General features: G+C 44.6%; 1 pseudogene; it reads right to left on the bottom strand.

Annotated features, from left to right (window-relative positions):
- Positions 1-14,371: 14,371 nt before the first annotated feature.
- Positions 14,372-17,231, bottom strand: LOC115143796 (cryptochrome-2-like; annotated as a pseudogene).
- Between the last annotated feature and the right edge of the window lie 1,914 nt (positions 17,232-19,145).

Raw genomic sequence — 19,145 nt, 5'->3', positions numbered from 1 at the left:
GCCAAGCCTATGGGTTCGTAGCCTCAACCCTGCAGCTCACACACACACACACCAATTGATTAATGGACTTCAGAATGTATATATTTTGCTCTTGCTTTGTCTGCTCTTTTCAGTATTATGTCTTTCTCTGATAAGCTACCCAGGAAAGGGCTGAAAATAGCCCATATTAATATATGTAGCCTCAGAAATAAGGTTAATGAAATCAATAACTTGCTAACATCAGATTACATTCATATATTAGCCATTTCTGAGACTCACTTTTGATGATACATCAGTAGGAATACAAGGGTATAACATCTATAAAAGAGACATAAATGCTTATGGGGGGACGTGTTGCTGTATATTTTACAAACACTACAGGAACAAGATCATCTACATGTCTCTATCACATTTTTACCAATACTGTAGAACTTTGTTCTAAAGCTGTATCCGTACCCATTGGATGCAGTGATCACGATATAGTGACTATATCCAGGAAAGCCAAAGTTACAACAGCTGGGCCTAAAATTGCATATATGAGATCATACAAAAGATTTTGCTCTGACTCTTATGTGGATGATGTTAAAAATATTTGTTGGTCTGATGTGATTGAGGAGCATCCAGACACTGCACTTCATGAATTTATGAAATTGATTCTTCCAATTATTGATCAACATGCATGCACCTGTTAAGAAACTGACTGTTAGAACTGTTAAGGTTCCATGGATTGATGAGGAATTGAAAAACTGAATGGCTGAAAGAGATGGGGCAAAAGGAGTGGCTAATAAGTCTGGCTGCATATCTGACTGGCTTACTTACTGCAAATTGAGAAATTATGTGACTAAACTCAACAAAAAGAAGAAGAAACTTTATTATGAAGTCAAGATCAATGACATAAAGAATGATGGGAAAAAAAGCTTTGGAGTACTTTGAATGAAATTATGGGCAGAATGACAAATCCAGCTCCATCTTTCACTAAATCAGATACCTTCTTCATCACAAAACCATTTGATGTTGACAATTATTTTAATTATTATTTTATTGGTAAAGTGAGCAAACTTCGGCAGGAAATGCCAACAGCGAACAGTGAACAATTGTATACATGCATAAAAAAACTAATAATGTAAGAAAAGCAGTGCAAGTTTGTATTTTGTAAAGTTAGTGTGGAAGAGGTGGTAAAATAAGTGTAATCTATCAATAATTTAACTTAGATGGAAAGCTGGATTGAGGATGGTAGCTGACTGTATATCCACTCCTATCTGTCATATTTTTAATCTGAGCCTAGAGGAAAGTCTTTGTCCTCAGGGCTGGAGGGAAGCCAAAGGAATTACGTTACCCAAGACTGGTATAGCGGCCTTTACTGGTTCTAACAGCAGACCTATAAGCTTGCTGCCAGCTCTTAGCAAACTGTTGAAAAAATTGTGTTTGATCAAATACAATGACATTTCTCTGTAAACAAATTAACAGACTCACAGCATGCTTATAGAGAAGGGCACTCAACATGTACTGCACTGACACAAATGACTGATGATTGGTTGAAAGAAATTGATAATAAGAAGATTGTGGGAGCTGTACTGTTAGATTTCAGTGCAGCGTTTGATATTATTGACCATAACCTGTTGTTGAAAAAAACGTATGTGCTATGGCTTTTCAACCTCTGCCATATCCTCGATTCAGAGCTATCTATCTATGTAACGATCGTTGTTGGAAGGTGCAGCGACCAAGGTGCAGCGTGGAAGGCATTCATCATGTTTATTAATGTGAACCAGCAACAAAACAATAAAGAGTAACAAAACGAATGTGCAGCTTTGTAGTGCAAAAAGGCTACAATACAAAAACAAGATCCCACACACAACAGGTGGAAAAAGGCTGCCTAAATATGATCCCCAATCAGAGACAACAATAGACAGCTGCCTCTGATTGGTAACCATACTAGGCCAACATAGAAACGAAAAACTAGAATGCCCACCCTAGTCACACCCTGACCTAACGAAATAGAGAAATGAAAGGTTCTCTAAGGTCAGGGCGTGACAATCAAATATATCTCATAGGGTTTTCTTTAATGGAAGCTTCTCTAATGTCAAACATGTCAAGTGTGGTGTACCGCAGGGCAGCTCACTAGGCCCCACTACTCTTTTCTATTTTTACCAATGAGCTGCCACTGACATTAAACAAAGCGTGTGTGTCCATGTATGCTGATGATTCAACCATATACACATCAGCAACCACAGCTAAGGAAGTCACTGAAACCCTTAACAAATAGTTGCAATCTGGTTTGAAATGGGTGGCCAGTAATAAACTGGTCCTGAATATCTCTGAAACTAAGAGCATTGTATTTGGTACAAATTATTCCTTAAGTTCTAGACCTCAGCTGAATCTGGTAATGAATGGTGTGGCTGTTGAACAAGTTGAGGAGACTAAATTACTTTCATTACCTTAGATTGTAAACTGTCATGGTCAAAACACATTGATTCAATGGTTGTAAAGATGGCGAGAGGTCTAGCCGTAATAAAGAGATGCTCTGCTTTTTTGACACCACTCTAGTTTTGGCTCTAGTTTTGTCTAATCTTGATTATTGTCCAGTCATGTGGTCCAGTGCTGCAAGGAAAGACCTAGTTAAGCTGCAACTGGCCCAGAAGACGGCCGCACGTTTTGCTCTTAATTTACTCTTAATTGTCTCTCTTGGCTAAGTGTTGAGGAGAGACTGACTGCATCACTTCTTCTTTTTATAAGAAACATTAATGTGTTGAAAATCCCAAATAGTTTACATAGTCAACCTACACACAGCTCTGACACACACACTTATCCCACAAGATATGCCACCAGGAGTCTTTTCACAGTCCCCAAATCCAGAACAAATTCAAGAAAGTGTACGGTATTATATACAGCCCTTACTGCATGGAACTTCCTTCAATCTCATATTGTGTGTATGCATTGATATGTAAGTTACGTGCACCTTTAATTTTTAAAAATGTAATTCTGTCCTTGAACTCTTCTTGTCTATTGATGTTCTGTATTATGTCATTCTGTATTATGTTTCATGTTCTGTGTGGACCCCAGGAAGAGTAGCTGCTGCTTTTGCAACAGCTAATGGGGACCCTAATAAAATACCAAATACCAAAATATCATTATTGTAATGTATCACAAACAGGTATACAAAGGTAGAAATATGCAATATCCTTATTTTAATGAGCTCCATCCCCAAACAAGAGCACGTTTTGTTGGTCCAGACCAGACAAAATCTGAACCAATCATAGAAGTTTGTATTTCACAAGTTTGGACATCACAGTACAAATACATTTTTAGGATGGAAAATGGTTGAAAAATATATGTATTCGTTAAATTTCTCAAAAATCTTGACTCGTAGCTTTAATTTGAAACCCAATTTGATATGTTCCTATGAATTTCACCTTGGTGCTCACGGGTCCTTTTAAGATGGAAATGCCCACTACAAGCAGCAGTCTGAAAAAGGGGACTAGTAGCTTTAACAATAGTTATGGTAAGAAAAAAATTACAGAAACAGCATCGTACCAATGATGCAGCAAGCCTGCAGCAACACTTCGTCTATGGCCATCTAGGGCTCATAGACTTAGAGGGGAAATACTTCCTGAAGACACACAAAGAGAGAGACATGAATCACAAGGCTGAAATATAAATCTGGGGTTTGAGAAAGTGTGTGTGTGTGTGTGTGTTCAGGAGCCCTACCTGAGGTATTCTCCGTCTGTGCGTCACCCAAAGAGTACAGGGCAGAAAATACGTGTGGACTGGTGGAAGAAGGCATGTGGCAGACAGCCACATCCAGTTCCCTGCATTTAAACTGTAGTCTGCATCCAACAGGTACCCCTCGAACACCTGACACACAGAGGGCACAGGGAGATGCAGAGAGAAGCACAGTCAGCTACTGGAGGAGCACACCAACAACTGTAGACACCTTGCAAAGTGACCGATTTTAGAGCCAGCAGCCACGCTGCCACACTTTTCCTCATTTTTGGTACCTTGATGCCCTCCTCCCTGTTGATCCACAGGTCTCCCCACTCCTCCCTACCCATCCTTCCCTCCCTCCACCTATACCTTGATGTCCTCCTCCCAGCTGATCCACATGTCTCCCACACCTCCATCCCTACCTTCATGCCTCAATCCCTACCTTCATGCCCTCCTCCCAGCATTAAGGTAGGGATCCTCTGGTCAGAAAGCAGGCCACAGCGTGTCTGGCCAAGTGGTGGATCCAGCCCTCCTGCCTCAGCTGAGTCATGATGGCGTTGATCCAGGTTAAGCCTGTCTGTTCCTGAGGGAGGGAGACGGGGAAAAGGACAGGGGCATCATTGACAATCACACATGTTGTCTGAATGTTCATTTATCTGAGTTAGTGCAATTTAAATAAATTCAGGTCTTCAAAAACAACATCTAAAACGAATGAATCTATTGATAATGCAGCCACTGGGGTCGATCTACTTCGGAGTGGATTCACATGATTAAAGGGATAGTGCAATATTTACTACCCAGAGTCAAATGAACTCATGAATACCATTTGTATGTCTCCGTGTGTAGTTTGAAGAAAGTTGAAGGTAGTTTCTGGTTCCATTGCTAACTAGCGTTAGCACAATGACTGGATGTCTATAGGAACAGCTAGCATGCATGGCAAAATTGCCAAAATGTTTCACTGTCCCTTTAAATATGAATCGGAAGCTGTAATAAAGTACCTGGCTCTCAATGTGTCTCTGTAGCAGTAGAGGCTGCTGAGGGGAGGACAGCTTATAATAATGACTGGAACGGAGAGGATAGAATGCATCTAACCATGTGTTTGATGTATTTGATACCATTCCAACAAATCCACTCCAGCCATTACCATGAGCCCGTTCTCCCCAGTTTAAGGTGCCACCAACCTCCTCTGTGCTTCAAACATCTGTCTTTAGCACAGCCTGGAGGACACGACTGCAGTGTCACAATATTTATTTTTGTTTTCCTCCAGCCTATCACGAATGTCTAGTTTATTCCCCCTCTCCCTGGACGACAAACCCTTTCATATTCATGTTCAAGCCCTCTCCGTGTTCCAAAGCTTCATTTCCAGCCACTAACAGCCAGTAGGTCTAAACTGGGCTTCAAGTCAGTCTTCAAGGCTCTTATCCCTATTCACTTTCATACTGTACAGAGAACAGTGGCACCTGTTCACATCACAGGAGAAAAGCCTGTATGTCTCCCCAGAACACTGCTCCCAGATCACATCAAACAGCAGCAGAACAGCAGGGAGTAGGGTTTTGCTGTGCTTTTGATGGCCTGACTGGCTCAGATAGTTAATCTGTGTTTGACTGGGTCACAGGGCCTCAAATATATAGCACACATGCACACATAAAACAAAACACAGAGATCACTGCTTTGAAGCTTGAACAGCTGGCATTTATTGCAGATTAGAGCACCAACAGAACAAACAGAGTGCTCCCACTGAAGCACACACACAAAAGGCACCGGCAGGGTCAATCTCAGGTTATTTCTCAGTCAACTATCTCTTTAGAACATATGGACACACCCATTCCTTCCTTGGGGGGCGAGTTCACCCAACACAAGCAATCTGGCAGCAGAGAGAGGCATCTGTTCCCTCAGTGACTCAATGACGCACACACGGAAATAACAACAGAAGCTGTGCCCAATCAACACTATCTATTAATGCCATAATTAGCATACAATTAGCACAGGGAGAGAGGTTTTAATTCTCTATTATGGCAAATAGTCTTTTGGATTAAATTGTCCTACTTAGATCAAATATTGGTTGATTATAGTAGAGGCTGTCTAATTAACTGGCACGCATTGTGTTCGCAGGAGAGGACAGTGGAGAGAAATTAGGTTCTCTGTGTGCTGCTGACTGAAGCTCCCAAAGGGACCAGAAGGTCTCATACCACAATCAGAACAGAAGGAATCCCTGCAGCATATGACCCATAGAAAATAACATTAAACTGTCTGTGTACCCCATCCTTCTTTATCCCATTCCTGTTGGTGCTGAGTGGGGAACATGGAAGGTTTTATGGTGGCAACTGAAAACTGCACTTACTGTGTGACTTCTTAGTACCTGCTCAGAAAATCTCAAGTGCTTACATGTTGACTACCCGAGATGTATGGCAACCTGTAGAGCCCACATATCTGGCTTGATCTAGGTATACACTCCATAAGCGTGTAATTTTTGACACTAAGTGCTCTACTTTAACAAACCCAACGCAATGGTAAATCTTAGCACTGGCGGGAGAGTTATAGGTTTGGGGCGTGTCAGAAATATTTGAGCCATTTTCACAACAGGAATTATGGGTGCAGTAGCTGGTGGTGGCACGAAAGGACTGGGTTTTGATGAATAAACAAGTTGTGGGTATGCCGAGGCTTAGCCCCTTCATTAATAAATCTTCTTAGGGATAGGCCCCTTTTTTCTCCACTTCCTGTCTGAATGACGTGCCCAAAGTAAACTGCCTGTAGATCAGGCTCTGACGCCAGGATATGCATATAATTGGTACCATTGGAAAGAAAACACTTTGCAGTTTGTAGAAATGTTAAAATAATGTAGGAGAATATAACATAATAGATATGGTAGGAGAAAATCCAAATAAAAACCAACCTGAATTATTTTTTGTTGTTGAAAGACCATCCTCTTAGAAATGCATTGCTCCCTGGAGGAAATTCCTATGGCTTCCACAGGGTGTCAGCAGTCTATGTTCAAGGTTTCAGGCTTGTAAATTAAAAAACAAATAAGAAATATCAGTTTTAGTAGTGGGACACAGTCTTGTAAATTCGTGTTTGCGTGCGCCATGAAGACATTACGCACCTGCTAAAATCGGTTTCCTATTGAACAAACTTCTTTCTGAAAAATAAATAATATAGTTTGATTACATTTTAGGGTATCTGAGGATTAAATAGAAACGTATTCTGACTTTAGGGGTAGAGTTTCGGATTCCTTTCTCTGCATGTTGAATGAGTAGATTACTCAAATCGACAGCGCCAACTAAACTGACTTTTTGGGATATAAAGAAGGATTTTATGTAACAAAACAACACTACATGTTATAGCTGGGACCCTTTGGATGACAAATTAGAGGAAGATTTTCAAAAAGTAAGTGAATATTTAATCGTTATTTGTGAATGTATAAAACCTGTGCCGGTGGAAAAATATTTTGATGTGGGGCAACGTCCTCAAACAATCACATGGCATGTTTTCACTGTAATAGCTACTGTAAATCGGACAGTGCAGTTAGATAAACAAGCATTTAAACTTCCAGCCAATGTAAGACACTTATATGTACATACATGTTTAAAATCCATAATATTTATTATTATTTATTTGAATTGCGCTCCCTCCAGTTTCACAGGAAGTTGTCCCGCTAGTGGGACAATGATCCTTAAAAACGTGTTCCATGGCTAAATATGTGGTTGCTTCAAGTTGTGTATTGACTGTCTTTTATGTATTGCGTTGTCATCAACTCCGATTTGAATGTTAGTCCGTTATAGCCTAGTTCGTTAACAACCCTGACCCATATTCGCTAAAACATTTTTTAACATGTTTGCAGTCCACATTGTTCTAAATGCATGGCTTCAATATGGAAATACATTGTTAAACATAGGCTAGAGTATTCACCTTGAAATAGGGGCTAGGCCTTCTGTAAATAGCAGTCTGGACATGGATATGCAAAACTTACTCAATAAACAAGATTAAATTCACTAGGCTATTGCTAAGGCCTAAAAAGATGTACGTTCTCATTATAAAACCAATTCAACCAAAAAAATCTGTCTGTTTTTTAAACTAACAACAATATTTCTCAATAGAATCAAGTCAAGAACTTAATCAAGAACTTAATCTTAACTTGATTGCTCTTTGTCGCGGATAATTTTCTGTTGCTTCAGGAAATTCAAATGAGCCTCAAGTCTTGAGTCCCTGAAAGAGCAATTCTCTTTCTCTCCTTGGAGTCATTGGGATCAGGGCTTGCTATCAAAATAATTGTTTCTCTCGCTCGCTCGCTCAAACGCTAGGTCTAGGTCCTATTACTGCAACACTAAAATGTGCAAAAATGGATCTGAAATGCAGCCATACACATTAACAACCGTCATTTAAAAAATACAAGTTAGATATTGGTCTAGTCTACGACATTCAAGTGTATCAAAATTCAATTGTGGCCTAGGTTGGTCTAGTGGTTAGAGTCACAATTAACTCAGTCCCCCCCCGATTGACTTGATTCCTTTACACATTTAAAATATGGACAGTCTATGGATTTAACCCCCGGTCTTGATAAGAAATGACCATACCAGACACTTTTGTCTAAATAGGAAACAAATAAATTAATAACAATAAGCTACGCCAACAGCTTCTATTCATACAAAGTGTTGGATAAATTGCCACAGTAGATTTGACGTGGTAAACGAGGAAACACTTTATTTATATTGTACAGAATTCTTGCCATATAGATAAATCACCCTTATTCTGTTCCAAAGGGACTAAGTTGTTCCGATTACAATACTAACCAGAGGATGAACATATCTTGAAAGTCTTTGGTTGCAAGCAGGACTAACGTTAAGGTAACACTGACATCTTTTAGGAAGCGGTAATGAGGTGAACAATAATGGTTGCAATTGAGATCAGCTGTGCGAGTGAATTTAGCACGCACAGTTTAACGATCAGATGTAGATAATCTTGTGCCATTGATGGTTTCAATAGGCGCCTTGCTATTTGATTATATTCCAGTAGGCTACATTCTGTAGGCCATCGTTAGCCTATCCATTGTTACATAACGAAAGGTGTGAAAAAACGATAATAGACTAGCCTACTGTTTGTGTTTCCCTGGCAGAGTTGATGAGCTGATATGGGCCATCAGTTGATTGACAGATGTAGGCCTAATGTAGTACGATTAACTTTCCTCCAGTGTGGATGCTCGCCCACGTTTTATAGTTAGACTATGTATAATTTGTCAATATAATTATGGGCTTTGGTGTGGATTGAAAGCTTGTATTGTGTGGCGTTAATATTTATAAAGTAATATTTATATTTGTAAAGTTGTCAAGATGTTCATGCACTTGAGCCCATCCAAAGACGATTTTGTTGATCTGTGACACTTTTCTTTGATGTCCAAATTATTAGACTATTCGTTTCACTTCTTGGAAACATTTAAATAAACTCAGTGAACTTGTGGGCTTAATGTGGCTTTAGGCTGGTCACTAAAGGTCCCAGCACTCACGAGGCTCAGAGCCAGGGGGCGCGCTGTTTATACCACCGGGTCACGGCGGTTCACAATGCTCAAGCAAGGACTAAGAATACTATGAATACTGATGACCCAAACCATAGCCCTGACCTTAAGCACTGAATGCCTAAACTGTTGACCTTCGAGTGGTTTCTGTTTTTACCCTGTAACCACGCGGAATTAATGCATCAAAAATAGACATTCTTTCATGAGTCAAAGGCCAGTAGGACGGATTTGAACCCATGCCGACTCTGGCATATGTGGGCTGGGTTCAGTGGCTGTAACCGCAAGGTCACACAGGCACTAAGGCAACCAAAGTAATGTAACGTATTGCTTGCCTTCAACACATAATAAAACAATTGATACAAAAATTAAACAGATTTTCCCTCACGAAAAATACATCTACCCCCTGCAAATATGTCAATTTATTATAATCTAAATAAGAATTCACACGAGATACGCATGTAGCCTACATAAGGTACAATGTAGCTACAGTACTGCAATGAATACAATCATCGCTTCCACCTGCCCCCTGGTGGCGATTCTAAATATTTCTTCAGATATTAAAATTCCCCTGCTCAGGATTATTTTCCTCCTGCAATGAAAGAGGTCAAATTAAGATCTGACATCTGTAGGCCTAAGGGCTCTTCGGCAGGAAGCATGGATGTTTGTCCTATCATTGAATATAGTTTATTAAATATTATAAACTGTGTGGTTCGGGCCCTAAATGTTGATTGGCTGAAAGCCGTGATATATCAGATCGTATACCATGGGTATGACAAAACATTCATTTTTACAGATCTAATTATGTCGGTAACCAGTTTATAATAGTAATAAGGCACCTCAGGGTTTGTGGTATATTGCCAATAAACCATGACTAAGGGCTGTACCGAAGCACTCGCTGTTGCATCGTGCGTAAGAAAAGCCCTTAGCCGTGGTACATTGCCCAAATAGGCCTAGTTATAACAAACATGTAGCCAATCAGATTTTTTTTTTAAATGGATTTAACATGGAAACATTTGTCAACACACGTGTTCGAGCCATGGGCAATTGAACATTTGCCAAACATTATAATAAGAATAGCCTACCATCGCCGTAGATATGGCCTTTTAGTGACTTTGTCACGTGAAAGGTAAACAAACAAACAGGACAATAGTCTAGGCTACAAGCAGATTCAGCACCACGGACAGCCATCGGTATTCCCCCGACTTCACAGATCCAATAGGTGAAAGTGGAAGATGCAAATTTTTTAACAAAATGATAAAGGAAAAACAATAATCAGTCTATTGTAATAACTTGATGCTCCTAAACAGACTTCCTACAGTCACTGACACCTTTCATTCAATGACTATTCCACTTAAAGGCCGAATGAAGCCCAACTTTTCAAGCTGCACGGACACATTGTTTTTTCTAAAATAATGTCCAATATTAAACTGGAATATGTATTTATAAAGCCCTTTTAACTTCACCCGATATGTCACAAATTGCTATAGAGAAACCCAGCTGTAACGGATCTCGTCCTCCTCTTCTGAGGAGGAGTAGCGAGAAGGATTGGAGGACCAATGCGCAGCGTGGTAAGTGTCCATAATGTTTAATCAAACACAACAGAACACTGGAACAAAACAATAAACGTGAATAAACTAAACAGTCCCGTGTAGCAACAAGCACTGACACGGAAGACAAACACCCACAACTCAAAAGTGAAACCATGCTAGCTAAGTATGATTCTCAATCAGGGACAACGATTGACAGCTGCCTCTGATTGAGAACCATACTAGGCCGAACACAGAAATCCCAAAACATAGACAACCCACCCAACTCACGCCCTGACCATACTAAAACAAAGACATAACAAAGAAACTAAGGTCAGAACGTGACAGTACCCCCCCCCCCCCCCCCCCAAAGGTGCGGACTCCGGCCGCAAAACCTAAACCTATAGGGGAGGGTCTGGGTGGGTGTCTGTCCGCGGTGGCGGCGCTGGCACGGGATGTGGACCCCACTCCACCATAGTCTTTGTCCGTGGCCTCTTTCGAGCGGCGACCTCAGACTGGGGACCCTAACAATGGGTCCCGAATGGACGGGAGATTCCAGCAGCGCCGGACGGACGGGAGACTCCGGCAGCGCTTGACGGGCGGGAAACTCCGGCAGCTCCGGACGGGCAGGAGATCCGGCAGCGCCGGACGGGCGGGAGACTCCGGCAGCTCCGGACGGGTCGGGAGACTCCGGCAGCTCCGGACGGGTCGGGAGACTCCGGCAGCGCCAGACGGGCAGGAGACTCCGGCAGCGCCGGATGGGCGGGAGACTCCGGCAGCGCCGGACAGGCGGGAACACCTGTAGGGAGGAGACGGAGAGACAGCCTGGTGCGGGGGGCTGCCACCGGAGGGCTGGTGCGTGGAGGCGGCACCGGATAGACCGGACCATGGAGGTGCACTGGAGGTCTCGAGCCCCGAGCCTGCCCAATCCTATCTGGCTGAATGCTCCCCGTAGCCAGGCCAGTGCGGCGAGGTGGAATAGCCCGCTCTGGGCTGTGCTGGCGAACCGGGGACACCATGCGTAGGGCTGGTGCCATGTACACCGGCCCGAGGAGACGCACTGGAGACCAGATGCGCTGAGCCGGCTTCATGGCACCTGGCTCGGTGCCCACTCTAGCCCGGCCGATACGAGGCGCTGCAATGTACCACACCGGGCTATGCACATGCACCGGGGACACCGTGCACCTCACGGCATAACATGGTGCCTGCCCGGTCCCTCTCTCTCTCCGGTAAGCACGGGAAGTTGGCGCAGGTCTCCTACCTGACTTCGCCAATACATTTTTGGGGCTGCCTCTCGGGCTTCCTTGACCGCCGTGCCAACTCCATTCTCTGGTAACCCTCCTCACATAGTTCCAGAGAATCCCAGGCGGGATCCGAGACTCTCCCTGGGTCGACCGACCACCTCTCTATTTCGTCCCATGTTGTAATATAGTCCAGATCTCGCTGCTGCTGCTGCTGCTGCCCGTTACCACGCTGCTTGGTCCTTTGTTGGTGGGTGTTTCTGTAACGGATCTCGTCCTCCTCTTCTGAGGAGGAGTAGCGAGAAGGATCGGAGGACCAATGCGCAGCGTGGTAAGTGTCCATAATGTTTAATCAAAACACAACAGAACACTGGAACAAAACAATAAACATGAATAAACGAAACAGTCCCGTGTGGCAACAAGCACTGACACGGAAGACAAACACCCACAACTCAAAAGTGAAACCAGGCTACCTAAGTATGATTCTCAATCAGTGACAACGATTGACAGCTGCCTCTGATTGAGAACCATACTAAGCCGAACACAGAAATCCCAAATTATAGAAAAACTAACATAGACAACCAACCCAACTCACGCCCTGACCATACTAAAACAAAGACGTAACAAAGGAACTAAGGTCAGAACGTGACACCAGCCCTAGGACCATGCCTCAGGACTACCTGACATGATGACTCCTTGCTGTCACCAGTCAACCTCCAGTTTCAACTGTTCTGCCGGTGATTATTATTATTTGACCATGCTGGTCATTTATGAACATTTGAAAATCTTGGTCATGTTCTGTTATTATCTCCACCCGGCACAGCCAGAAGAGGACTGGCCACCCCACATAGCCTGGTTCCTCTCTAGGTTTCTTCCTAGGTTTTGGCCTTTCTAGGGAGTTTTTCCTAGCCACCGTGCTTCTACACCTGCATTGCTTGCTGTTTGGGGTTTTAGGCTGGGTTTCTGTACAGCACTTTGAGATATCAGCTGATGTACGTAGGGCTATATAAATAAATTTGATTTGATTTGATCAGCCTAAAACCCCAAACAGCAAGCAATGCAGATGTAGAAGCACGGTGGCTAGGAATAACTCCTTAGAAAGGCAGGAACCTAGAGAGGAACCAGACTATGAGGGGTGACCAGTCCTCTTCTGGCTGTGCAGGGAGGAAATTATTACAGTACATGGCCAAGATGTTCAAGACGTTCATAAATGACCAGCAGGGTCAAATAATAATAATAATCACAGTGGTTGTAGAGGGTGCAACAGGTCAGCACCTCAGGAGTAAATGTCAGTTGGCTTTTCATAGCCGATCATACAGAGTTAGAGACAGAAGGTGCGATAGAGAGAGAGAGTCGAAAACAGCAGGTCCGGGACAAGGTAGCACGTCCGGTGAACAGGTCAGGGTTCCATAGCCGCAGGCAGAACAGTTGAAACTGGAGCAGCAGCACGACCAGGTGGACAGGGGACAGCAAGGAGTCATCAGGCCAGGTAGTCCTGAGGCATGGTCCTCTGAGAGAGAGAAAGAGAGAGAAAGAGAGAGAGAAAGAGAGAGAGGGGGAATTAGAGGGAGCATACTTAAATTCACACAGGACACCGAATAAGACAGGAGAAATACTCCAGATATAACAGACTGACCCTAGCCCCGACACATAAACTATTGCAGCATAATTACTGGAGGCTGAGACAGGAGGGGTCGGGAGACACTTTGGCCCCGTCTCGACTATACCCCCGGACAGAGCCAATCAGGCAGGATATAACCCAACCCACTTTGCCACTATAGAGGGATATCTTCAACCACCAACTTACTACCCTGAGACAAGGCCGAGTATAGCCCACGAAGATCTCCCCCACGGCATGAACCCGAGGGGGGCGCCAACCCAGACAGGAAGATCACGTCAGTAACTCAACCCTCTCAAGTGACGCACCCCTCCTAGGAACGGCATGGAAGGGCACCAGTAAGCCACTGACTCAGCCCCCGTAGTAAGGTTAGAGGCTGAGAATCCCAGTGGAGAGAGGAACCGGCCAGGCAGAGACAGCAAGGGCGGTTTGTCACCCTTCATGTCATTTGTTGACTGTTTTGCTGCTCGTGATATTTTAATAAAACATTGGTTATAGGCTAATGATTAGACTACTGTGTGCCTCTGCTGGCAAAATGGAAGCCATAACCAATTGCGTTACTGTCAAGACTGCCAAGATTGGCTCACATTTTTAAGGACACATCTCAAATATTTCCACCCCTCTCACCTCAGAGGAAGCGAGCTGATCAGACAGGTAAATTCCGAACCCTGGCACCAGGGTTGAAAAATAGCTCGCTTTTACAAGTCGAAATTGCCAAAGAGCGCGAGTTTGACATCAGCACCGCCTTAATGGCGGCCTAAATAGAGGCCTCAATTTGAGCAGAAGTAATAAACTGTACTCACTGGAAGTCCTGAGCTGTGATCTCCCTGGCAGGTTTGTCTGGCTCCCCCAGATTGGACAGGACGTGTAGAAACTTCTTGTATGTCAGAGGTGGTTCCCCTTCCGTTGGCCTTCAATATCCTACAGTGGGGATAGAGAGGGGAGAGTGAGAGGGGAGAGAGGGATAGAGAGGGGGTGGTATGGAGAGGGGGAGAGAGAGGTCAGAAGACAAGCAAGGAGGGTTTACAGTTGGAGGTACAAAGACACACACACACACACACACACACACACACAGATGACACACAAACACGCACACATACACAGCCAAGAAGAAAAGCAGGCATTGAAGTACTTTGCTTTCAAACACTCACCACTGTGACCCACCTCTTGACATAATAGAGTGTGTGTGCCACGGTGGCATGTATTTTGAGTCCCTGCTCCCTGGCCATGATGCGGTGCTGCTGGTCCAGCTGGGTGTTGTGGGGCTCTATCTCAGTGTCCATGCTGAGCTGGGTGGTGCCCCACTGGGCCACCGGATGCATCACTGTCCCCTGGTAGGGCCCCTGGAGCACATACAGCCTGGTGCCCATGGCCTGGAGGCTATGGTGGAGGACTTCCAGACACTGCAGGGCCAGGTAGAAGAACACATCAATATGATTTCAAACCAATCTGTGAGTACCGACCACTCATTTTCCAGTTATGTTGGTGCATTTGTTGCTATTAACGTTTCTAGAGACCAACTAGTCCCTTTCATAACATATTGAGTTTCTTACAGAAAAAGAAAAGTACGGGCAAAGGACAATTCCAAACAATCAATTCATAGGTTATTACAGTGTAATTACCATGTAACCATATCATTTCTAAAATACCTGATAATGTTTAGCCTGGGTACCAGTCTGTTTTGCCATCTTTCCACTCCTTGCAGTTCCTGTCATGCTAAACATCTTTGGCGTATGACACAGAGTACAAGGAGTGGAATGTTAGCAAAACAGAATGGTACCCAGGCTAGGTAACTGTATGTGCTACTATAAGCCCTGTATCAGGATACCCAAGATAGCTCACTGATCTGCAGGAGGAATCTCCAGCGCACGGCCCCAGTGCACATGTCCAGGATGAACACGGGGTGCACACACACACTGATGACTCCAGGGCCCCCAACCGGGACAGGATGTCATGGAGACGCAGGCCCTTCTGGAACAGGTGGATGATTCAGTGTTGGCTCATGGTGTTATGGTTGGATCTGTTTGGCTTCTTATGCAAACACACAACAGTGTGTGTAGGCTCAGTGACAATCAAGCTTTTGATTAATATCTGTAGGAGAGGAGGTAGAGGAAAAGAGTTCAATACTAGCACTTTATTTCCAAGTTATCCGAATAAAAATCCATGTGCATCAGAGTAGATAAGGAAGTGCCCCCAAAAAGGTAGGAGACCAACAGACTTTAGAGGTTAGAGTGGCCTTTGCTGTATCATAAAATAATAAAGGGAACATTTTTGGCAGATCAAAGAGATGGGACATGACAATGACTAGTGCTCCAGAAAATGTATAATTTCTTAATCTACGCTGCCTTCAGATCGTATTCACACCCCTTTACCTTTTCCACATTTTGTTGTGTTACAAAGTTGGATTAAAATGTATTTAATTGTATTTTTTGTCAACCATCTGCACAAAATACTCTGTAATGTCAAAGTGGATGAAAAATTATAACATTAGTTTAAAAAATATATACAAATGATAAATACACTACAGTTCAAAAGTTTGGGGTCACTGGGCAAGAGGAAGGCTCTGGCAGCGCTGGACAGGCGGGAGCACCTGTAGGGAGGAGACGGAGAGACAGCCTGGTGCGCGGGGCTGCCACCGGAGGGCTGGTGCGTGGAGGTGGCACCGGATAGACCAGACTGTGCAGGCGCACTGGAGCTCTTGAGTCAGCCTGGCTGACTGACGGCTCTGGCAGCTCCTGGCTGACTGACAGCTCTGGCAGCTCCTGGCTGACTGACGGCTCTGGCAGCTCTTGGCTGACTGATGGCTCTGGCAGCTCCTGGCTGGCTGGCGGCTCTGGAAGCTCCTGGCTGACTGACTGCTCTGGCAGCTCTTGGCTGACTGATGGCTCTGGCAGCTCCTGGCTGGCTGGCGGCTCTGGCAGCTCCTGGCTGACTGACGGCTCTGGAGGCTCCTGGCTGACTGACAGCTCTGGCGGCTCCTGGCTGACTGACGGCTCTGGCGGCTCCTGGCTGACTGGCGACTCCTGGCTGACTGGCGGGTCTGGCGGCTCAGGACAGACGGGAGAATGGCGCCTCAGGGAGGACCTGTAGGGAGGAGACGGAGAGAGAGCCTGGTGCGTGGGGCTGCCACCGGAGGGCTGGTGCGTGGAGGTGGCACCGGATAGACCGGACCGTGCAGGCGCACTGGAGCTCTTGAGCATCGAGCCTGCCCAACCTTACCTGGTTGAATGCTCCCCGTAGCCAGGCTAGTGCGGCGAGGTGGAATAGCCTGCACTTGGCTGTGCTGGCGAACCGGGGACACCATGCGTAAGGCTGGTGCCATGTACGCCTGCCCGAGGAGACGCACTGGAGACCAGATGCGCAGAGCCGGCTTCATGGCACCTGGCTCGATGCCCACTCTAGCCCGGTCGATACGGGGAGCTGGGATATGATCAGCTCCTTTGTCTTGCTCACATTGAGGGAGAGGTTGTTGTCCTGGCACCACACTGCCAGATCTCTGACCTCTTCCTTATAGGCTGTTTCATCGTTGTCGATGACACTGTCGTGTCGTCAGCAAACTTAATGATGATGTTGCAGTCATGTTTGGCCACGCAGTCGTGGGTGAACAGGGTGTTGAGGATCAGTGTAGCAGATGTGCTACGATGGTCTGCTTGAAACATGTAGGTATTACAGACTCAGACAGCGGTTGAAAATGTCAGTGAAGACACTTTCCAGTCCGCGCATACTTTGAGTACACGTCCTGGTAATCTATCTGGTCCTGCGTCTTTGTGAATGTTGACCTGTTAAAAGGTCTTGCTCACATCGGCTACCGAAAGCATGATCACACAGTCCTCTGGAATGGCTGGTGCTCTCATGCACGCTTCAGTGTTGCTTGCCTCGAAGCGAGCATAAAAGGCATTTAGCTCGTCTGGTAGGCAAGCGTCACTGGGCAGCTTGAGCCTGGGTGTCCCTTTGTAGTCTGTAATAGTTTTGAGCCCTGCCACACCCGACGAGCGTCAGAGCCGGTGACGTAGGATTCAATCTTAGTCCTGTATTGACGCTTGCCTGTTTGATGGTTCGTCTGAGGGCGTAGCGGGATTTCTTATTAGCGTCCAGATTAGTGCTCCTTGAAAGCGGCAGCTCTAGCCTTTAGCTCGGTGCAGATGTTCCCTGTAATACATGGCTTCTGGTTGGGATATGTACGTGCGGACACTGTGGGGATGACGTCGTCGATGCACTTATTGATGAAGCCGGTAACTGAGGTGGTATACTCCTCAATGCCATTGGATGAATCCCGGAACATATTCCTGTCTGTGCTAGCAAAACAGTCCTGTAGCGTAGCATCTGCATCATCTGACTACCTCCGTATTGATTGAGTCACTGGTACTCCCTGCTTTAGTATTTGCTTGTAAGCAGGAATCAGGAGGATATTAATTATGGTCAGATTTGCCAAATTGAGGGTGAGGGAGAGCTTTGTATGCATCTTTGTTTGTGGAGTAAAGGTGGTCGAGAGTTTTTTCCCCTCTGGTTGCACATGTGACATGCTGGTAGAAATTAGGTAAAATGGATTTAAGTTTGCCTGCATTAAAGTCTCCGGCCACTAGGAGCGCCGCTTCTGGATGAGCATTTTCTTGTTTGCTTATGGCCTTATACAGCTTGTTGAGTGCGGTCTTAGTGCCAGCATCGGTTTGTGGTAGTAAATAGATGGCTACAAATAATTTAAACGAGAACTCTCTTGGTCGATAGTGTGGTCTACAGCTTATCATGAGGCACTCTACCTCAGGCGAGCAATAGCTCGAGAATTCTTTAATATTAGAAATCACACACCAGCTATTATTTACAAATAGACACACACCCCCGCCCACCGACTTACCAGACATAGCTTCTCTGTCCTGCCGATGCATGGAATACCCAGCCAGCTCTATAGTATCCGTGGCATCGTTCAGCCACAACTCAGTGAAACATAAGATATTACAATTTTTAATGTCCCGTTGGTAGGATATTCATAATCATATATCCTCCATTTTATTTTCCAGTGATTGCACATTGGCCAATAGTACAGATGGCAGTGGAAGATGTATTCAAGAGTAACAAGTACCTTTGGTTGTCAGGGAAAATGTATGGAGTAAAAAGTACAGTATTTTATTTAGAATGTAGTGAAGTACAAGTAAAAGTTGTCAAAGATATAAATGGTAAAGTAAAGTACTTTACACCACTGATTTGTGTAATTGGACAGGCTCACAGTAACCTGCATTCCTATCATATATCCTCATATTTTCCACCAGGGGGAACAATTGCTCTAAAAAGTCCCAAGATGACCCTATTCGCCCTTGCTGCTATGATATTAACTTACAGTCTTTGACCCATTAGCATGACTAGAAAATGATGCTTGGAGGGAGACCTGAACACACAAAAAAGTCAGCCAGGAACATGAGAAACATAGCCAAGGCTACTTGTTGACTGTTGTATGCATGTCAAGTAATATGAGAACATACATGAGAAATCAGTCATGGCACCAAGATCAATATTAGGCCCATACCTTCTCATCGTATTCAAAGACTGCAAGAAGGGATGGCAAATATAAGACAATAGGC

This window comes from Oncorhynchus nerka, linkage group LG15 (genome assembly GCF_034236695.1).
Source record: "Oncorhynchus nerka isolate Pitt River linkage group LG15, Oner_Uvic_2.0, whole genome shotgun sequence".
NCBI lineage: Eukaryota > Metazoa > Chordata > Actinopteri > Salmoniformes > Salmonidae > Oncorhynchus > Oncorhynchus nerka.
The sequence above is the reverse complement of the archived record's forward strand: the minus strand, read 5'-3'. Positions and strand labels throughout refer to the sequence as shown.